This window comes from Magnolia sinica, chromosome 6 (genome assembly GCF_029962835.1).
Source record: "Magnolia sinica isolate HGM2019 chromosome 6, MsV1, whole genome shotgun sequence".
NCBI lineage: Eukaryota > Viridiplantae > Streptophyta > Magnoliopsida > Magnoliales > Magnoliaceae > Magnolia > Magnolia sinica.
Genome location: NC_080578.1, coordinates 98978153 through 98998193, shown reverse-complemented (window position 1 = coordinate 98998193; position 20041 = coordinate 98978153). Strand labels below are relative to the sequence as shown.

The 20041-nt window shown below is 38.8% G+C and overlaps 2 long non-coding RNA genes across 2 annotated transcripts; both read left to right on the top strand.

Moving 5' to 3' along the window:
• The first annotated feature begins 1423 nt into the window (after positions 1–1423).
• LOC131249227 (uncharacterized) lies at positions 1424–6871 on the top strand. The gene is made up of 4 exons (XR_009172744.1): positions 1424–2834; positions 2969–3074; positions 5236–5346; positions 5489–6871. It is a non-coding gene; the product is annotated as an uncharacterized LOC131249227 (long non-coding RNA).
• Positions 6872–7322: 451 nt separating this feature from the next.
• Positions 7323–8985, top strand: LOC131249226 (uncharacterized). The gene is made up of 4 exons (XR_009172742.1): positions 7323–7487; positions 7635–7998; positions 8544–8676; positions 8817–8985. It is a non-coding gene; the product is annotated as an uncharacterized LOC131249226 (long non-coding RNA).
• The last annotated feature ends 11056 nt before the right edge of the window (positions 8986–20041 follow it).

Genomic DNA, 20041 nt, shown 5'->3' with positions numbered 1-20041 from the left:
TATCCTTCAATCCTTCAGCTCATGGGAGTGAATTTGGTGGTGCTATGCTTGCCATGAGCGGTGGGGTTTTGCTGGGCAGTATCCTATCAAATTCCATGGTTTTAAGTTGTGGTGCAGAATTGCAGGCCAGTAACATCCCCAAGGATCTGTTCTAATTTTGATTGATTCATAGAGTTTGGTTGTTATCATCAAATCGAATTGCCCCATGTGTTATTTGTATGGGCTGCTCAGATGTCAGACACTTTTCGTGATTCATGCCTTGCAGGATCTTTTGGTTTTCGAATTGATGCAGTTGGAGCCGGTTTCTCTCTTTCTTTCTCCTCTTCTCTTTTTTAATTAGCTGAGTGCAGATGATGTCCAATGTTAATGGTCAATCTATGCATTAGTGGCTAGTTGTTGCCGTCTGCTCGGGATAGTTTATTTTGCAGTGGATTCATTGATGGAGACTAGGTGCAGGCCAGTGGCAGCTTGATTTTTCTCCAAATTTCGGTGCATCCATGGCCTTCTGATGTTGTTATGGCGATGTCTTAGATATGGGCATTTTGTCTAACTTTCGAGTAGTCAAAAGCAGGTCACTTGTTTAGGCATTGTCAATTTGCAAACTTCATGTGAGAAGCTTTTCCAATCTCCTTGGTATAGGTTTATATCCAGGGCTAGCAGCATGTGGAATTAGGTGCTCTTGCTCGGGTGGTAGACTGTCAGGAGTTTCAACTCCCGGTCAAGGGTTCGAGTACCCATAGGTGGTGAAATTCCCCTAGCGTGAGTGTGTGGGGTGTGTGTGCGTGTGTAAAAAAAATAAAAAATGGGGACGGAAATGCTCATTGCCACCATTGTGATCATTTTACTATTAAACTCAACTACTGTGGCTTCCAGTGACCAACCAACTCCTAATAATAACAAGTCGTAGGTAGTAGTGGACGATTCAAAACAACTCTATCTCACATCTGTTTGCTCTGCCTGTCTGATTTTTATAGGAAAACTCTGCATGTCCCACTTCCATGGTGATTGGAGTAGATTGATCTGGAAGAGATCCTGACTACTCAAGGACCTGTTTGAGTCCAATAACGAACTGTTTATGATGAATATATACAGTTTTGTTACTCAGTTCAGCTCACATCAAAGCAAGCTTTCAATTCCTTTCATTATTCCTACATTCCTTGACTGTTGCTCGTTTGCTGATTTTATACAGAGAGAAATTTAAATCAATACAGAAGTTATTATTTTCAAACCAGAGATGTTTCTGATTCAAGTACAAGCGTACATTTGCGTGCGTTTGACAGAATTCATGCAGCCTAGTAGAAAATTTCCAAGAAGGCTGCATGCATGTAACATCCAGTTTCTCTGACTACCTCAATCAAGAAATAGTTCAGAATTCTCAGATTTACTGAAGAACATGAAAGAATTCAGGTGATCGATGGTTTTTGTTTTTTTTTTGTTGAAGGAAACAAGATGATAACTCTCTCAACCTGTCAAGATTAGTAACGAAAAACTCAAAAGTAGAACCTCTCCAATGTATTTGTCTGAATAACTTCCAACCATAGTTCTAAAACTTGTTGACTTGACTTGAAACTTGTGAGATTTCTGCAGGAAACTGGAATTTGCTGGTGACTCAGCCCAGTTACCTGGAAACTTGTTGAGTTGACCCACTAATTCGGTCAACTCGACTCACCCTGACTCAGTCTGTGTCAATCATCTAGTCAGAAGTATTTTTAATTAAAAGTAAAAAAAGATTACTTATGCTAGATTCAAACTTGCAACCTCTTTGACATGGACTTGGATTATTGGATAGTGACCCCTCGTGGACTGACCTAGGTACTGGCAAAGCTCTGTTGGCCCCACCATGATATATGTGCTTTATCCATGATGTCCATCCATTTTGCCATGACATGAGTTAAAAAATGAGCCATTTTGCCATCTCATTTTAGGACATGAGTTAAAAAATAAGGTAGATCCAAATCTCTGGTGGACCACACCACAAGAAACAATGGCAGTTGAATGCCCCCCATTAAAAACTTCATGGGGCGTAAAAGTTTTCGATCAAGCTGATATTTATGTTTTCCCTTCATCCAGTTCTGTCCCTTTAACATGTGAAGTTTTATTTATTTATTTATGGTGGGTGTCAATAACCACTGTTTCTGCAGTGTGGTCCACCAGAGATTTTTGGGCATGAGCCGGCAAAATGAATGGACGCCATGGATAAAATACATGCATCATGGCAGGGCCCACATAACACCGACTACTACTGACCTTAGTACTGTTAAGGGTCACTACCAAATCCCACTCCCCCACAATCGGTGTCCATATCTACCAACGCGATGAATGCGGCTGGTATGTTGATGTGTTGGAAACTGTGGGGCCCAACATGATGTATGTGGTTTATATCCAGATGGTCCCTCCGTTTTTCCGGTTCATTTCAGGGCCTGAACTCAAAATGAAACATACCCTAAAACTTTCCAAAGCCCCGTTTGTCTTTTATCCAACTTCTTGATAAGGTTAATGTGAAAGCCTCTTCCCATGCCCGCATGGCGGTGACCTCACACTACAAGAAATACCCTTATTAGGGGCGTTTTTATCACAGGCGGCCATAATAAACGCCACTGTAGATGGTAATTAGGGGCGTTTTTATGTGGCCGCCTGTGTAGGATGAAGCCACCGCTACACATTCCAAATTAAAAAAAAAAAACCTAAAATATATTTCCCCAAATCGCCCGCCCAAACTCCAAAAGGTGCTTCTTCTCCCGCGCGCCTCTTCTCTCCAAAAACCTTCTCCCCTCTTTCTATTCCTCATCAGGGACGCCTCTTCTCTCCAAAAGAATTCTGCTGCTGCTTATTTGGTTAATTAGCACTCCCTTTATCATCTCTCCCTCTCGTCTCCTGCGCTTCTCCCATCTTTGATTTGGAACTTTCCATCTCCCATCTCCAAATCTCATTCTCTCTCTTATTTCTCTTCCTTTCTTCTCATTCTCAGGGTTCTTAGATCAGATCTACAGCTACAGATCGAGTACGCCCAGTAACCTACGGACGTGGTCATCAACGGTGAAGAGAATAAAAGAAATCTGAGAAGGCACTTAACAGTACTCTCTCTCTCTCTCTATTTTTTCTCTTTTGATGGCCAGAAATTGGGCAGCATCCATGGCAGCGGCAGCCATGTCCGCCGCTGTCCATGGCCCCCTACACGTTTGAAGTAATGCTTCAACCACGATTGGTAAACAAATAGGCCCTCACACCTAAAGCAAATATGCTGGCTAGACCTGGGGCACCCTCTTTCGATTAACTATTTCAGAACATTAGAATCACTTTTTTTTTATTTTTTATTTTCCATCTCTTCTAACCCTATTGGTGATAGAACAGAACATCTGAATTACTTTTGTTTGATTGCACAATGCTTCTCCCTTCCTATCTGATTATACAGCAAACATCATTATGCATGTCAGCTCAACTTCTCTTCTCCTTCTCCATGGATCTGAAAGAAATCAGGTCTAGTGGTCTGATACTATTAGCTTCTCCACAATCTAAACAAGTGGACCTCCACCGCATTTAAATCTGTTTCTATATATTTTTTTTTATACCTAGATTTTTATCATATGAGTGCATGCTGCATTTGGCTTGATTTTTGGGCCAGGGAATTCACAATGGGCCCACCTGACAAACAGCCTAGCTCTCTACATGCGCTCCATGTTAACATGCATGCCTATGAATCCCGATGTCTCAAGTCTTGTTAGCAGGCCTATATAGAGTTAGTCTCATTTCAACCCCAGTCATGTTCGATATAGTTATGCTATGTTTTTGCTAACTTTATCTTATTTCAAACCCTTAAAATGGTTTTATTGTATAGTCTTTATGACACTTGGTTGGGATTTAAATTGATGAGAGGGAAAAGAAATTAGTGCAAAAGCTTCTTGAGTAGCATCTTATGCCCTTTTCTTTTTCTCTAAGAAAGGAACAATCATAAATACATTCCCATTCTTTACTAGCAGTGTGTTCTGAGATTGAGATCTATGAATTTGATGTAAATGAGTGAAACTTAATCTTGTACACATGAATGGTCTTGAGAACTGTTCCTGTACAAGTCTTGGTAGAATAAGCTTTATTCCATGAGTGTTGCATTGGGGCCCACTTGTGTGTGTATGACATCCAACCTATCTATCAAGGCAGCTTCACCATAGAAGTTGTTACTATCCATCAAAGTTGTTGCTATCTATCAAGGTTATCCATCAAGGTTGCCACACCATAAAAGTTATTACAAGTTTTTGTAGAATAAGCTTTATTCCATGAGTGCTACATTGGGGCCCACTTGTGTGTATATGGCTTTATTCCTTGAATGCTACTATGTATAGAAACTATTTGAGTTGTAGATATTTTTCTCTAGATGGCAGATAGAACAGATCTTCCCAATGCCGTCTATCATGATTTAAAGATGGCAGCATCATGCGTCGCACACCACAAATCCTCTCAACTACATATGTGGAGCATATGCTGGCTGATTGATCTACATGATTACGCAGACATGCTTCACACAGTGGGGCTCGTGGTCTCGATAGTTTTGCATTAGTGCCACATGTGAGTAGTCACCACCATTTTAAATGGAGTCTGGCCCATTACATACGATGATGTGCTATATCACAATAGTTTGCTTCTTTGCATGTTTTATACTTTCTTTTGAGTTCTAGAATTAAACTCAAGGTTGTATTAATGAATCAAATGATGCTGGCTCCATATCAAAATTTTTGTTACTTGCATTCCAGTGGTGTTTAAGCTTTGTCGTCTTACAGGGCATTGGATTGTTTAAATTGTAACTATTTGAAGAGGGCTTAGTTGCACGATTCTTCTGAGTTCTAACCGCTCTTCCCACTTTGAGTCACGCTTCAAATTCCTGCTCCTGCTCCCACTTCCTAGATGCTGATACTTGATAACATTTTGAAGTAGACACTTCCCAACTCCCACACCTAAGTCTGTTGTTGCTTTGCTTCATGCACTGTGCAACTATTCAAGAGAATGTTGGCATTTTTTTTTACCTATAAAAATGAATTCTAGCATTGTCTTTTTAGTGGTCAAAGGTGGAAATTTGTTGTCTGCTATGCATCATGTTGTGAATTTTGAACAAGTGTTGATGAGAGACTTCAGCTTAGTTTATAAACTTTTGCATGGTTCTTTTGCAAATAAAATGCTATTTCAAAAGATTGAAGTCTCATGAAAGCTTAATGTGGATTTAATGCTAACTCATGATTTTTACAGGTTGGATTGGCAAAAATTCTGGATTTATATTATGAAGATCTGTACACCTTCCCTAACAAACAGCTCTCATCTGGGTTGGTTTCAGAAATTTCAAAATTATCAAAGAGTAAGGTATTGAAGTTCCCTTGTTCTTCTTCTTCTTCTTAAGGTCTGAGCATTGAGTGATGAGTGGAACCTGTATAATGACATTGAAAAAATATGCGTTGTTAACATCAGCATCTAATCTTTAGATGGCTGTTTCATTTTGTGGCAGAGGAGCTCTTCAGCGTTGCGAATGCTATCTTTTACATTTGCTGGTGGATGTTTTCTGGTAGCCATTGGTATTCTTGCTCAACTTTGTAAGCCTCACCTCTTCAGGCTAGAAAATCTCCAGCCTTGAGTTTCTTTTCTCTAAGCCTATATATTCCCACCACCGAGCCTTAAGTTGTTTGTACTTGTAGTGGTATTCTTATCATATTCACTCTAATTTTATGATGTTATTTTGCCAAGTCTACCAAATGAGGCCGTAGCTTCATTTCTCAATTCCATCATTCATGCAAATAATGTGGAACAGTGGAAGTGAGATCCTCGACTTCCATACTTATGCATTCCCAGATAAGGTGGTTTCTTCTAGTTTGAATTTTTAATATGCTATTTTAAGTCAAGTTGTTCCTTCATTGGAGGACGATACTACTTTCATCCAAGAACTATTTGTGAGAATGAGATATTAATGCACGACTTCTGCAGCATCAAAAAATAATTTGGTATTTTTTTCTTGTATCTGTGAATCTAAGCTGGATACGTCTGTCAAATTCAGGGTGAGGTTTTCGGGTTCTTCCGTTTTTCTCGTAGTAGTGATGATAATCAAACCCTATATGTCTCTTGGAACACCATATCATGGGAGAGAGTTGGATCAAAGAAAATAGTCCGTGACCCTATTTCTGCCTTCAATGTTTCAGCTGATGGAGAATTCCTTGCAGTGTAAATCTTCAATTAATGCTTCTTATAGAAGAAGAATTTTGATTCCATTTTATACTCTTTCCGATTTGAGTGATTGAATTGGTTTGAAGAACTGACATTTTTCTATCATTCGTATGGTAATTGTCTGATATTGGTTGTTCTTGACACTCTTCATGAAGTGATGGATCAAGATTCTACTCGAGGATCACACATCTGCTTAAAAATTTTCAAGTAGCTCCATTTCTACTCACACATTTTCTTTGTCATTGTTATCTGTTTTCTATTCTATCCTGATTCTTGTTTCAGTTGAACAACTGAAATTTTCAAATAGGCTTTGGGAGTTTTTTAAATATTTTGATTCGATGGAGTTGTTTCTCAGTTTTATTTCTAGCCTATAGAAAATTTTCAACATCAACATGCACAAAATCTATCCTTGTTGGAAGCTTCCTCATTGCTCAATACACCCAACCAAATCGATCTCTCCCTGGAAGTCATCTTATCTTGGAGACACCTTGATTTCTGGATTTACATTTGATCATGGCAATCAGCAACCCGACTTTCCACATCTTCATCAAACCATTGGGCTTCTTGAAAGGAGGATTCTAACCTTTTGGAAGTCCTGAACTCACCCACTGAATATGCTCCATCCATCATACATTCATATAAGCATGCACTTTTTTAAACTTCACGCATCTTTAATAATAATAAAAAGTTGTTTGGAAGAGCTACAGAAAAGCAATGTATCGTTGATGGGTCCAACTGGCTCAGGTATGACCTCTACTTTATAAAGGCATGGAAGTGTTGGTTGTCTGCTAATTCATTTATCTATCACATTATTCTTGGTGCTTGCCTTAAGGATCTATGGATTTTTGCCTCCACATGGACTGAGGCTCCTGATCTTGCTTACATACGATAATATTAATTGTAAGAACGTGGAAGACATTGCTTGTAAAAACATTAGCTCTCTTTGTGAATGTGCCATTTGTCATTGCAGATGCAACAACGTTAACACAAGCAAGTTCTTTTCTCATTTTCTCATTAGCTTTGTACGTCAACAAAATCACTCTTTCAACTATTTTTTGGCATTCTAATTTTTGTACGATTGCATTTTATATGGTTTGACTCATTGTTGTGAACTAAGCTAGTTGACCTGGGACTCACCCAAATCAACTCAAAACAGCTATATTCTGAGTCAACTTTCATTTGCATTGACTTGGTATTACTTGGCTGGCTCATGTCAACAGAACTCAGCTGTCATTCGGTTTTCTACTTGAATATCCAGGGCTGAGGCACAACACGTCACATGACTTGAGGTAGGCTTATTTTCACTCCAAGCTTCTTTTCTGTCGTTTCTTCATCTTTCTGTAGCCAGTTATCAGAAGGCATTTTTTATATGCAATGGTTTTTTTTTTTTTTTTTTTTTTTGAGTTTGGAACTGTGTTCTTGCTTCACTTGTGTAGGAAGAAGAGGCTCTCATTTCAGCTCATAAAAAAAATCTAGATAGAAGAGGCTTGCCCCAATTGCTTTTGTACTTAAGCTGGTTTTGCAATATTGAGTGCCGGATATCAGCAAAACCAATCTATATATTCTTTTTAGTGCATTTGGGTATTTACGCCTTTTGTGGTGGATGCAATGTGTTATGCCCTTTTCTCTCTGGATGAATCCAAATTCTGAAGGGCTTCTTACTCTTGCCTTTGTACCTAGAAAGCAATTATCTCTCAATTGTAGACGAATTCCATTTCAGTCCAATAATTCCAATGTCTTGATGATTGTTGTTTCCCTTTTCAGGATAATTTCAATTATGCAATTACATATTACCATAAGGTCAGATACTACTAGCCATTTTTGTTGCTATTGCATTGCTTGAAATTTGCACGTTACTTTAAATTATGTAATCCATGGAATCAAACAGAATATGATCAAATTTCCTTCCTGTGTTATAGGGGAACTCCAATTTACGCATTCTATCATTTCAGCTAATAGTATTTGTTCCTTTTATCATCATCATCATCTTGAACTGCAAGTGTTTTTTTTTTTTTTTTCCATTTAGCAGAAAATAAATTAATTAAGTCAATGCAACTTTGAATTTTTTTGCCCGATTTTGTTTTGCACTTCACAATTGAGCAATATTTAAAAGCTTTGTTGGTTTTGCAATCAGGCTTTGTGGTTGAAACCCGATGATCAGTTTTGCTTCATCCAGATTTATATGATCTTATTCATAGGTTGGATGATAAATAAACATTAAGAAACATTACACTAGGCTTTAGGAAGTCTTTAATGGTGGGACGTTCAAATTGAAGTAGCTTGTCAGGAAACCTTTGTTTATGCCTTACCTCAAAATCTTTTTTTATAACCTGATATTGGTGCAGGTACACTTACAAGTTGGGGCATAGGTTATTCAATGGTCTGTACATTTGGAGTTAGACATATCACTTCAAAGCATCTCCTTATCCTGGACAGGATTCTTTACAGTGTGTAGTAATTTTTCGTGACATGGGAAAGGTAGGAACTCTCTTGGAAACCCTTCTCATACACATAGATTGATGGCTTTGCATGTCTTATTCCTCTCCTTTCATTTACAGTGTGTAGTAATTTTCGTGAATGCTTAGCATTTTTATTTATTTATTTATTTATATTCTTAGGTAGGAAGCGCCTTGATCCTGTGGGTCTAGGAGATGATGATCAATGCATTGAGGAGGGAGCTTCACACTCCAGCTTCTGATCGTTCTTGCATTCATCTGGAATTTGACATATTTGGGACAGGACTTGTGTAAGTTTCCTTTGGATTTTATTTGATGCAACTTCAGAGCCACAATGTCCAGTCCCAAGGGATGGCCTCCAATGCTCAGAAGAGAGATGAACAATATGAGGGATTGCATGCTGAAATATCTTCCCTAAGAGAAACTATGGCTGATAGAGATGCTCAAATATCTTCCCTAATAGAAACTATGGCTGAAATGTCATCCTTGAAAGAAACTATGGTGACATTCATGTCCACCATAACGAATCCAAGCATTAATCTAGCTACAATATTAGGTGTTTCAGCTAATCCCAACTTGAACCAACCGTCCTCATCATCAAGTCACTTGGTTACAACCCCTATGGTAATTATATTATATACATGTATATTTTTATGTGTAATATGTTTTCAATTATACATAGTTCAATCTGTATACGATGATTGACGTTGATTTATCATTTGTAGAGAGACTTGGCGAATAAGAGGAATTCTACGAGTTGCACTAATGTGACTCAAGTTCTTCTTAAGAGTATTGTAAGGCCTGGGGATACTGTAGCTAAAGGAACTGTTTTGAGCACGGATCCACTGATAAAAGTAGGGGGGCATAAACTTGGAGTTGGTTTCTGGAAAGTATCTGTTCAAGTGGCAATGGTACTTGATGAGGATTTGATAAGGTCCCATGGACGATATAAAACAATTGGGGATGCAATTGGAACGAGTATTGCTTGGCCCACTACTTTATGTATGGTAAGTTTATTTATTTATTTTATTTTATTTAAGCAGTAGAACTTATTGTATGAGATCTTGAATACTCATTGATTTATTGTTGTTATTTTTTGTAGGTTGTAGACAGAAATGGATGATGACTAAATGGGAGGATTTTTTATTAAGTATTTGGAACTAAATGGATTCAGACTTTTGGATTAAGTATACTTTTATCTTAGTTTAATCATAGAGGGCACATCTAAACTCATTTAATCTCTTCTGTTTTATTTATGGTAGTTCTATTTACTGTAGTCTAGATATCATCATTGATCAGCTAGTTCTGACCATCCAACCAATGTTTACTCACATTAAAGTTCACAACTATGAGAGGTGGGTCCACAGTATAGACACCCATTACTCTGTTTTGAAATTTGCACAATACACTTGAGCTCATCCAATTGCAGGGCGGCACATATTAGGAACCTTCAGGTTCTATTTATGAACACAGGATGCATTTTGAAAAGGGTAAAGCATTAGCTCGACGATTCCGGCCTGTATTGATTGGTGAGTATTTATATGTTCTCCATCCTTTTGGCACCAATACACTTTGTAAAATCATTCCGTTTCTTTTCTTTTTACAGGTGGTCACTTGGTCATCATATTTGTAGTGTAAGAGTTCTTATCATACCTTTTAGTAAATTTGCATATAAGTCTTATGCTCCATTTGGTCATAACATCAATCTTTATAAATATAATTTTTTCTCAAACCAAATGGAGCTTAAGCCCTTTTTTAAGTCCGCCAATGCAACTTCTTACATTGCCGGTACCAAGCCCAGGTAAAGGAGGAGGGAAAAGGGCGTTAAGGTGAGTTGTGTCCTTGTCTTCCATTTTATTTTACATTAAACCTTTTTTTCCCCCATTTTGTAATTTATTAGAAGATTGTGCTAAAAGTTGTACCATCTTTTTTCCTGTCTGACAGATCTCACAGTCGTGGCGGAAGGCAATAAATTCCAGGTTAGTTTGAACATTATTGCTGGCCATTAAAATGGGCCTGTCGTTTTTTATTTTCCCATTTATTAGTTGGTAAGTTGGCATAGCAAATGCTTCATTTAATTATTCATTTGTCGTTGGTTTGATATCAATCGGTCAAGGTCTGCGAGAGATCATTAAGAGATTCCCAAAGGATCCAAAAGATGCAACAAGCAAGGTAAATATGTTATCAAATATTTTGCCTTTTTACGTTATTTTGCTGCATTTTTAGTGTTTTAAGGATAAAGTAACAGTGATGTTTTATGTAACAGAACCTGGTTTGTGGGAAAAACGTACTGATCGATATGAGCATACATACTGCATATGTAAAGGCTATCCGAGCTTCTATTCACCTAAATCACTTCAATCTATGATTTTAATCCTAAAAAATATAGTAAGAGTGGTGGAAATCTGTTGTTGAATAATATAAGATTTGAAAGAAAGTTACGAAGTTAGAAGAGAAGGCACTTGTGTTTGGGAGGAGGGTTAATGCCAATTAAGGCGGCGATGTCTAACCTACAAGTCTACTGCATGCCCTTATTTAAGTATCCGAAAGTGGTGGTGGAGAAGCTTGAAAAAATTAGGCGGGATTTCTTGGGGAAGGGGGGCAAAACAAAAGCATAAGTTTCATCTTATGAAGTGGGATGAAGTGTGTTAGCTGTGGGATCAAGGAGGAGCTGGTCTTAGGATCTTGGGAGAGATGAATTTAGCGTTATTGGGTAAGTGGGTGTGGAGGTTTGGTATCGAAGATGATAGTTTATGGAGAGAAGTGGTGGGAAGAAAGTATGGGTTTCAAAAAGGTTCTTGGTGGATTAAGGGATCATTGTTGTATCGGGCATTGTTTCTTTGGAAAGCGGTGGCCTCGCTAAAAAATTAGGTTTGGGAAGGAGTGGGGGTTTCTTTGGGTAATGGTGAGGGGTTCAGATTTTGGAGGATGTTTGGCTACATGATAAAAAATTGAGGGAGTTGCTCCCCCTTTTAGCAGGGATTTTGCAAGAGGTTAACTTGTGAGTGGCAAGGTGCTATTCTTTCCAAGGAGATGAAGTTATTTGGGCTCCTCCTTGTAGGAGAAACTTAAATGAGGAACCAATAGAGGAGTTGTCGAGATTGTTGGAAATGTTGTGCTAGGCGTGCCTTTTGGTCTTACAAAGAGATTTGATGTGGTGATTAGAAGAAAAATCCAGAAATTTTTTCGTTATATCTATCTACCAAATGATCAGTTGCAGGTTAAATGTCAACAGGGTTAGTCACACAGCTTAATCTTTGGAGATATGGCACTCCTCTGAAGATGGCTACTAGCTTGGCTAGTGTGAACTGTGAAGTAACAAAGTGCCTACAGTCAACAATTTGTGCAAGGGAAAAATGATTCTTCTAAATGTGTTTTATGTGTTACCAGGATGAGGAATCAGTGAATCATCTTTTCATTCATTGCATAGTTGTAAAGAAAGTATGGGAGGGATTTCTTGGCATGTTTGGTTCTCGGTGGGTCATGCTGTGTTCTATAGACTCTTTCTTTTTGTCTTGGCATGGTGGGGGTAAAGGGTAGATCAACATGGCTAAAGAGCTTATCATGGAATGGGCGATCAAACCAAAGGCTATTGTGGCATATCAGTTTCCTTAAAATTGGGCAGATTTTTGTAGTGTCCTTTTCTTCTTTTTAAATTTTTTTTTTTTTTAAAAAAAAAAAAAAAAAAACTTTTTCTTGTAATTCTTTAGGCTTTGGCCTCTTTGCAATAAAATCATCAAAGTTCATGAAAAAAAAAAAAAAGAAGAAGAAGAAAAGAGAAGAAAGATAAATAAATACCTCCAACCTATTGCAATTTAACGTGTACATTGTAAGTGTACCAAATATGACTAGAGGCTACATGATAAATAAAGAGACTAGGTGGGCCGTACAACTTTACAGTCCTTATTACTATCATCCAGGTGGGCGATACGATTGTACCCTCGCATTCATCAACATTAACATAATTGATGCATGCGGGTTTCTTCTTCTTCTGTTTGCAGCAATTTTTGTTTGTTTTAATTAGTTTATGCATGTTTAATCTCCTTCAATGTGACAAACAATTGATTTTCATGTTTAGTTCGAAGTTACAATCTGGTGGTAGTAATCGGTCACTCCGATCTTTCCCTCTCCATCTTTGTTTTGGTGATTCTCTCTTTGTTGAGCTAGAATTTATCTCCCCTTTTAATGTTTTTTAATACCTTTTTCTATTGAATGTGATGTCCATGATTTTGATTATGATGATGGTAGTGGTGAATATGGTTATGATGATAATATTGGACTATGATGAAGAACGTAGCATTGGGATGTGCATATTGGGCAACAAGGAGGGGGATGATGTGGGCCTTCTCCACCCCACCCCCTGCTCTCTCTCTCTCCTCGTTTCCAAATGTGGTAGTGATCAATTGTTGGAATTGTATATAGTAGCTGGAATTTATCATTTATTGTTTATCTCTACTGCTATTATTTTTCAGATTCATGATGAAAGTCAGGCCCTTGATTGAGTGGAATGGCTGAACATTATCCATGTAGCCATGGGAGAGGGCGTAGATGATGACGACGATGACGACGACGATCTCTGCTGCTATTGGATTTTCTGCTTAAGTTCTGAAAATGTGTTAGTCATGAGTTTTGGTGTTGATGAAGATAGAATGTGGCTTTTGGTTTAAGGCTCCATATTTGATTTGCAGCTTCTTGTTTTGACAATTAAAGAGCTTTAATTGCCCTTTTCAAGAATTTGCACTTCTATTCTTCATATGCCTAGTTGGTTTGCTGTTCGCTGTGGGCTTCTATCCTTCAATCCTTCAGCTCGTGGGAGTGAATTTGGTGGTGCTATGCTTGCCATGAGCGGTGGGGTTTTGCTGGGCAGTATCCTATCAAATTCCATGGTTTTAAGTTGTGGTGCAGAATTGCAGTCCAGTAACATCCCCAAGGATCTGTTCTAATTTTGATTGATTCATAGAGTTTGGTTGTTATCATCAAATCGAATTGCCCCATGTGTTATTTGTATGGGCTGCTCAGATGTCAGACACTGTTTTGGTGATTCATGCCTTGCAGCATCTTTTGGTTTTCGAATTGATGCAGTTGGAGCCGGTTTCTTTCTTTCTTTCTTTCTTTTCTTCACTCTTTTTTTATTAGCTGAGTGCAGATGATGTCCAATGTTAATGGTCAGTCTATGCATTAGTGGCTAGTTGTTGCCTTTTGCTCAGGATAGTTTATTTTGCCGTGGATTCATTGATGGAGACTAGCTGCAGGCCAGTAGCAGCTTGATTTTTCTCCAATTTTCGGTGCATCCATGGCCTTCTGATGTTGTTGTGGCGATGTCTTAGATATGGGCATTTTGTCTAACTTTCGAGTAGTCAAAAGCAGGCCACTTGTTTATGCATTGTCAATTTGCAAACTTCATGTGAGAAGCTTTTCCAATCTCCTTGGTATAGGTTTATATCCAGGGCTAGTAGCATGTGGAATTAGGTGCCAGCATGGGGACGGAAATGCTCATTCCCACCGTTATGATCATTTTACTATTAAACTCAACTACTGTGGCTTCCAGTGACCAACCAACTCCTAATAATAACAAGTCATAGGTAGTAGTGGACGATTCAAAACAACTCTTATCTCACATCTGTTTGCTCTGCCTGTCTGATTTTTATAGGAAAACTCTGCATGTCCCACTTCCATGGTGATTGGAGTAGATTGATCTGGAAGAGATCCTGACTACTCAAGGACCTGTTTGAGTCCAATCACGAACTGTTTATGATGAATATATACAGCGTTGTTACTCAGTTCAGCTTACATCAAAGCAAGCTTTCAATTCATTTCATTATTCCTACATTCCTTGACTGTTGCTCGTTTGCTGATTTTATACAGAGAGAAATTTAAATCAATACAGAAGTTATTATTTTCAAACCAGAGATGTTTCTGATTCAAGTACAAGCGTACATTTGCGTGCGTTTGACAGAATTCATGTAGCCTAGTAGAAAATTTCCAAGAAGGCTGCATGCATGTAACATCCAGTTTCTCTGACTACCTCAATCAAGAGATAGTTCAGAATTCTCAGATGTACTGAAGAACAAGAAAGAATTCAGGTGATCGATGGTTTTTTTTTTTGTTGAAGGAAACAAGATGATAACTCTCTCAACCTGTCAAGGTTAGTAATGAAAATCTCAAAAGTAGAACCTCTCCAATGTATTTGTCTGAATAACTTCCGACCATAGTTCTTAAACTTGTTGACTTGACTTGAAACTTGTGAGATTTCTGCACCAAACTGGAATTTGCCGGTGACTCGGCCCAGTTACATGGAAACTTGTTGAGTTGACCCACTAATTCGGTCAACTCGACTCACCCTGACTCAGTCTGTGTCAATCATCTAGTCGGAAGTATTTTTAATTAAAAGTAAAAAAAGATTACTTATGCTAGATTCAAACTTGCAACCTCTTTAGCATGGACTTGGATGATTGGATAGTGACCCCTCGTGGACTGACCAAGGTACTGGCAAAGGTCTGTTGGCCCCACCATAATATATGTGTTTTATCCATGATGTCCATCCATTTTGCCATGACATGAGTTAAAAAAGAGCCATTTTGCCATCTCATTTTAGGACATGAGTTAAAAAATAAGGTAGATCCAAATCTCTGGTGGACAACACCACATGAAACAATGGCAGTTGAATGCCCCCCATTAGAAACTTCATGGGGCGTAAAAGTTTTCGATCAAGCTGATATTTATGTTTTCCCTTCATCCAGTTCTGTCCCTTTAACATGTGAAGTTTTATTTATTTATTTATTCATGGTGGGTGTCAAGCACAACTGTTTCTGCAGTGTGGTCCACCTGAGATTTTTGGGCATGAGCCGGCAAAATGAATAGACGCCATGGATAAAATACATGCATCATGGCGAGGCCCACATAACACCGACTACTACTGACCTTAGTACTGTTAAGGGTCACTACCAAATCCCACTCCCCCACAATCAGTGTCCATATCTACCAACACAATGAATGCGGCTGGTATGTTGATGTGTTGGAAGCTGTGGGGCCCAACATGATGTATGTGGTTTATATCCAGATGGTCCCTCCGTTTTTCCAGTTCATTTCAGGGCCTGAACTCAAAATGAAACATACCCTAAAACTTTCTAAAGTCCCATTTGTCTTTTATCCAACTTCTTGATAAGGTTAATGTGAAAGCCTCTTCCCATGCCCGCATGGCGGTGGCCTCACTTCCTTAGCTTTGGTATTGATTTATTCGTATACCAAGATTATGTTATTGACTCGGATGTAAAAATGTATTTGATTTAGAGTCACCACTATCCAAATGCAGCTTAACATCTATGGCTGGCTAGAAACCATAGAATTGCCTAGGGATCGAGGAATTACACGATTCATTAATTCAAGTGACTCTCATGATTGGATCCTTACTCTTGCTTGGGTGGTAGACTCTCGGGAGTTTCAACACCCGGTCAAGGGTTCGGGTATCCATAGGTGGTGAAATTCCACTAGCGTGAGTGTGTGGGGTGTGTGTGCGTGTGTTTTTTTTTTTTTTTAAGTGACTCTCACGATTGGTTTGCGACTGTAAATTCTGAGTAAGGGTCTCAGTGATGAAAAAGTAGATGTGGGCACGGGACGACTCGATTCGGCTAACTCGACTCGTCCAACTCGTTTACATCCGACTCGACCCAAATCGAATGGTTGAGTCAGTCTGAACCGGCTAGGCTTCGCCCAATCCAAACTCAAACCCAGTCAAGTTCGAGTTACCTAGTAACTCGACCCGAAACTCGATTTGGTTAGAACCGACTCGATCTGAAACCCGTCTCCCTAACCCTACCCGCCACACCCTAACTCAACCCGATCCCAAAATCTCTATCTCCCTCCCTCATTCTCCTCATCTTCCAAGCTCGACCTCTCTCCCTCTCACTCCCTCATCTTCCTCATCTTCCAAGCGTGGCAACCAGCCACCACCATCACCCTCCTCCTCCTCCTCCTCCTCCTCCTCCTCTCTCTCCTCTCCACTCTCTTGGTCTTTCTCTCCCTCATCTCTCAATTTGACTCGATGCCAACTCGACTTGACTTGGTACTTCTAACCGGATTGGACTCGGTCCGGATCAGTCCAGGCTAGACCAGACTCGGTATCGAGTCGGATCGAGTTTGGGTCAGGCCTATTTCAAAACCGGAATGAGTCGAGCCAACCCTAACTCGGTCCGACTCGACTCAATGTGCAGGTCTACAAAAAATGAAGGGATTAAGTATTTTTTTTTCTGTCCGCACAATGTGCGGTCTGTACTTCACAAGATTTTGCAGTTTTTTTTAAAACATAATTTTGACATTTTTATATTTGTTCGTACTTCAAATAACCCATAAGGGTCGGACAAGTGAAAATAAGATAAAACTATCTAGTCTTACATCGCAGAGCTAAGTGGCCCTCGGTAAGTAAATAAAGTAAAAATATAGTGAGTCAAATGAAATGCCAACTGACATTTTTTCTCAGGATTTAAGATCTTAGCTAAAAAATAAATTTAAAAAAAAAAGAAAGAAAGAGGAGGGAGAATAATGCAGAATGTGATAGAAAAAGATGTGGATATAGTTGATGCACTTGGAATGTATGGAGCGAAATGCGAATTAAATAGAGATGGGCAAACTCTCAACTTCAATGATTTCTTTAATGACCGTTTTTGCCTCATATGTTGGACAACATGTTAACATGTTGGAAATCTTCAAGATACCTCGAGTAGCACCTTCGGATAAACTCCAACTCTCGGACCCTCTCTGTATTTTCCTCTCTATTTTTAGTCTCTCTCTCTCTCTCTCTCTCTCTCTCTCTCTCTCTCTCTCTCTTTTGCTCTTACCTTCTCTGTCTCACTTTCTTCGTTCCTCTTCGTATTTCCCTTCCTTCGTCCTTCGGGTTCCTTATATAAGAGTTGGCAGCCGCATTCTGCTGCCAACGGCCACAACTCATCAGGTTGCGTTGTGGGCGCCCATAGTTCAAACCATAATATTATATATATATATATATATATATATATATATATAAAGAAACGTAATGATTAGTTTTTATTTTTTTCTACAAATTGTTTAAATACTTGTATCTTATTTGTTGTTTATCCATTTTTGGTAATCTTAGTTTCGTTAGAAAGATAATCAGATAAGCTTCTTGACAAGACTAGAATCACTTCGGTCGGATCTCGTTTGACGTATCGAAAGTATGACCATTTATTATATGAAATCGCTTGTTTACAATTTGACCAATAGTCTGCTTTTTATAATCTTAGGCTCATTGGAAATGTCGCTTGATAATCTTTTCAATGCAATTGAAATCACTTTAATCGGATCCCGTTTGACTAGTCTAAAGTCTAGTAAGAAATTTTATGACTTTGGTTGCTTGACGATGTGTGGTTTCGGTAAATGGGCCGGTTCTTCCTCGTCATAACTCGAATCGAAGGAAACTTAAGTTCATTAGGAAGATCATTTGACTTCATTTTTAATGAACCATAAATTACCTTGATGGGTCAAAATTTGCTCTCAATAATACCATGGCCACTTTATGTACAAGGACGCCTGTACTTTCATCAATTTTGATTATATGACCTCTCACACCTCAACACAACATTATTCGGGAAGACTAAGTAGTACAAAGAGTGATCATTGGGTAGAGAGAGTTCTTTTTATCCTTTTTCACATATCCAGTGCTATGTATAGAGAGTTTATGGGGTTTTGGAATTCAGATGCACAGCCGTGACCGAATTGCTGCTGGATTTGACGTTAGCCGATCGAGTCCATTGATAAATCGCTGCTCATAGTTCGACCTGTTTGGATTTTCAATGATTTCTAAGTCAGTAAGAGAAAATTTATTGAAGTAAAGCTGAAGCTCAAAGAGTAGCTGGTCCTCATTTTAGGTGTGGTGTCTACAATCATTCATACCCTTGTGAAGAACATACAAATATCAACCTTTTCGAAGTTTTTATTTTTAATGGTGGGCATTCGATCACTATTGTTTCCCATTGTGTAGTCCACTTGAGCCTCGGATCTGCTTCCTTTTTGAGTTCATGCCCAAAAATAAGGGGGCAAAACGGATGAACGGCTTAGATATAAAACACAAACATCACATTAGGTGCCACTGCACCCAACACGCTCACACACTGGGGCCGGTGTTGCCTGGTGTCCGACCAGATGGGAAGCAGATTGCGTACTTAGTAACGCAGTAGGATATATCGTACAAAGTAAACTTCATGGGCCCACCATGGATGCATGTGTTTTATCATCGTGACAAAGAACTTATACGGCCCCACAAAGTTTTCAACAGGGAGTCGTGTGGTGTTGCCTACTGTAGCCTTGAATTTACCTTAATATTTTGGACTCCTTTAATACTGTGATCTCTATAAATGGATGGGGTGGATTTATCATGAGTACCTCTGTGGCCCACATAGCTTCCAACCACCCAAGCGGATAGTGAACTGAGTAACTCTGTACAATAAATGGTAAACTCTCTTTGGGCCTACCTTGAATATATTTGGCTTATCCACACCTTACATCCATTTTTTTAGCTAATTTCTGGCAATGAAACCAAAATTGAAGTATACCCCATACTTAAGTGGACCACACCACAGGAAACAATGGGAATAATAGAGTGACCCAGATAACTCTAGCAAACACCACTGATCTCATGGCTAACCATTTGTTTTTGCCAACCCTATTTGTAAGGACACATACAATAGATGAAGGGAAAACACAAATATCAGCTTGATCCGCAACTTTTGTGGCTCCTGAGAAGATTTTAATGGTAGGTGTTCAATTCACATTGTTTTCTTTGGTGTAGTCCACTTGAGTTTTGAATATGCTTCAATTTTGGGCTCATATTCTTATAATAAACAGTAATACCGATGGACAACCTTGATAAGCTACATAAATTAGGTGCAATTCCCTTCCTCTGGCTACAATACTTCCCACAGCTAAGTAACTTCCTGCCAGTGGTGTTGGTGTTACTTTCTTTTCTTTTTTATTTTTTTTATTTTTTTATTTTTTATTTTTTATTTTTTTTTATAGCTTGTTAGTACACCCACTGTCAGATCACACTACACTATTAGCCATCCCCACTAGGGAATCAATGCCAAGGCCTCATTGTTGAAACGAGGTATCTTTTACTCAGTCTGCCACTTGAGCTATGGGTCTGGTGTTACCTGATCCTAGGCCCACTTCCATGTATACATTGTATATCTACATCATCTTATTGTAGTGCATGCATTAAAAATGGAACAGATGGCTATTGCGCGGTCCGTGCAACAAGAGTAATCATTCTCAGAATTGGTTTGATTATTGAAGAAAAGGTTGATCCTTACCTTTGTTATGTGGGGATTAAACAAAGGAAGGATCGAAGGGGGCATCTGTTGGAGTATTTATGACCG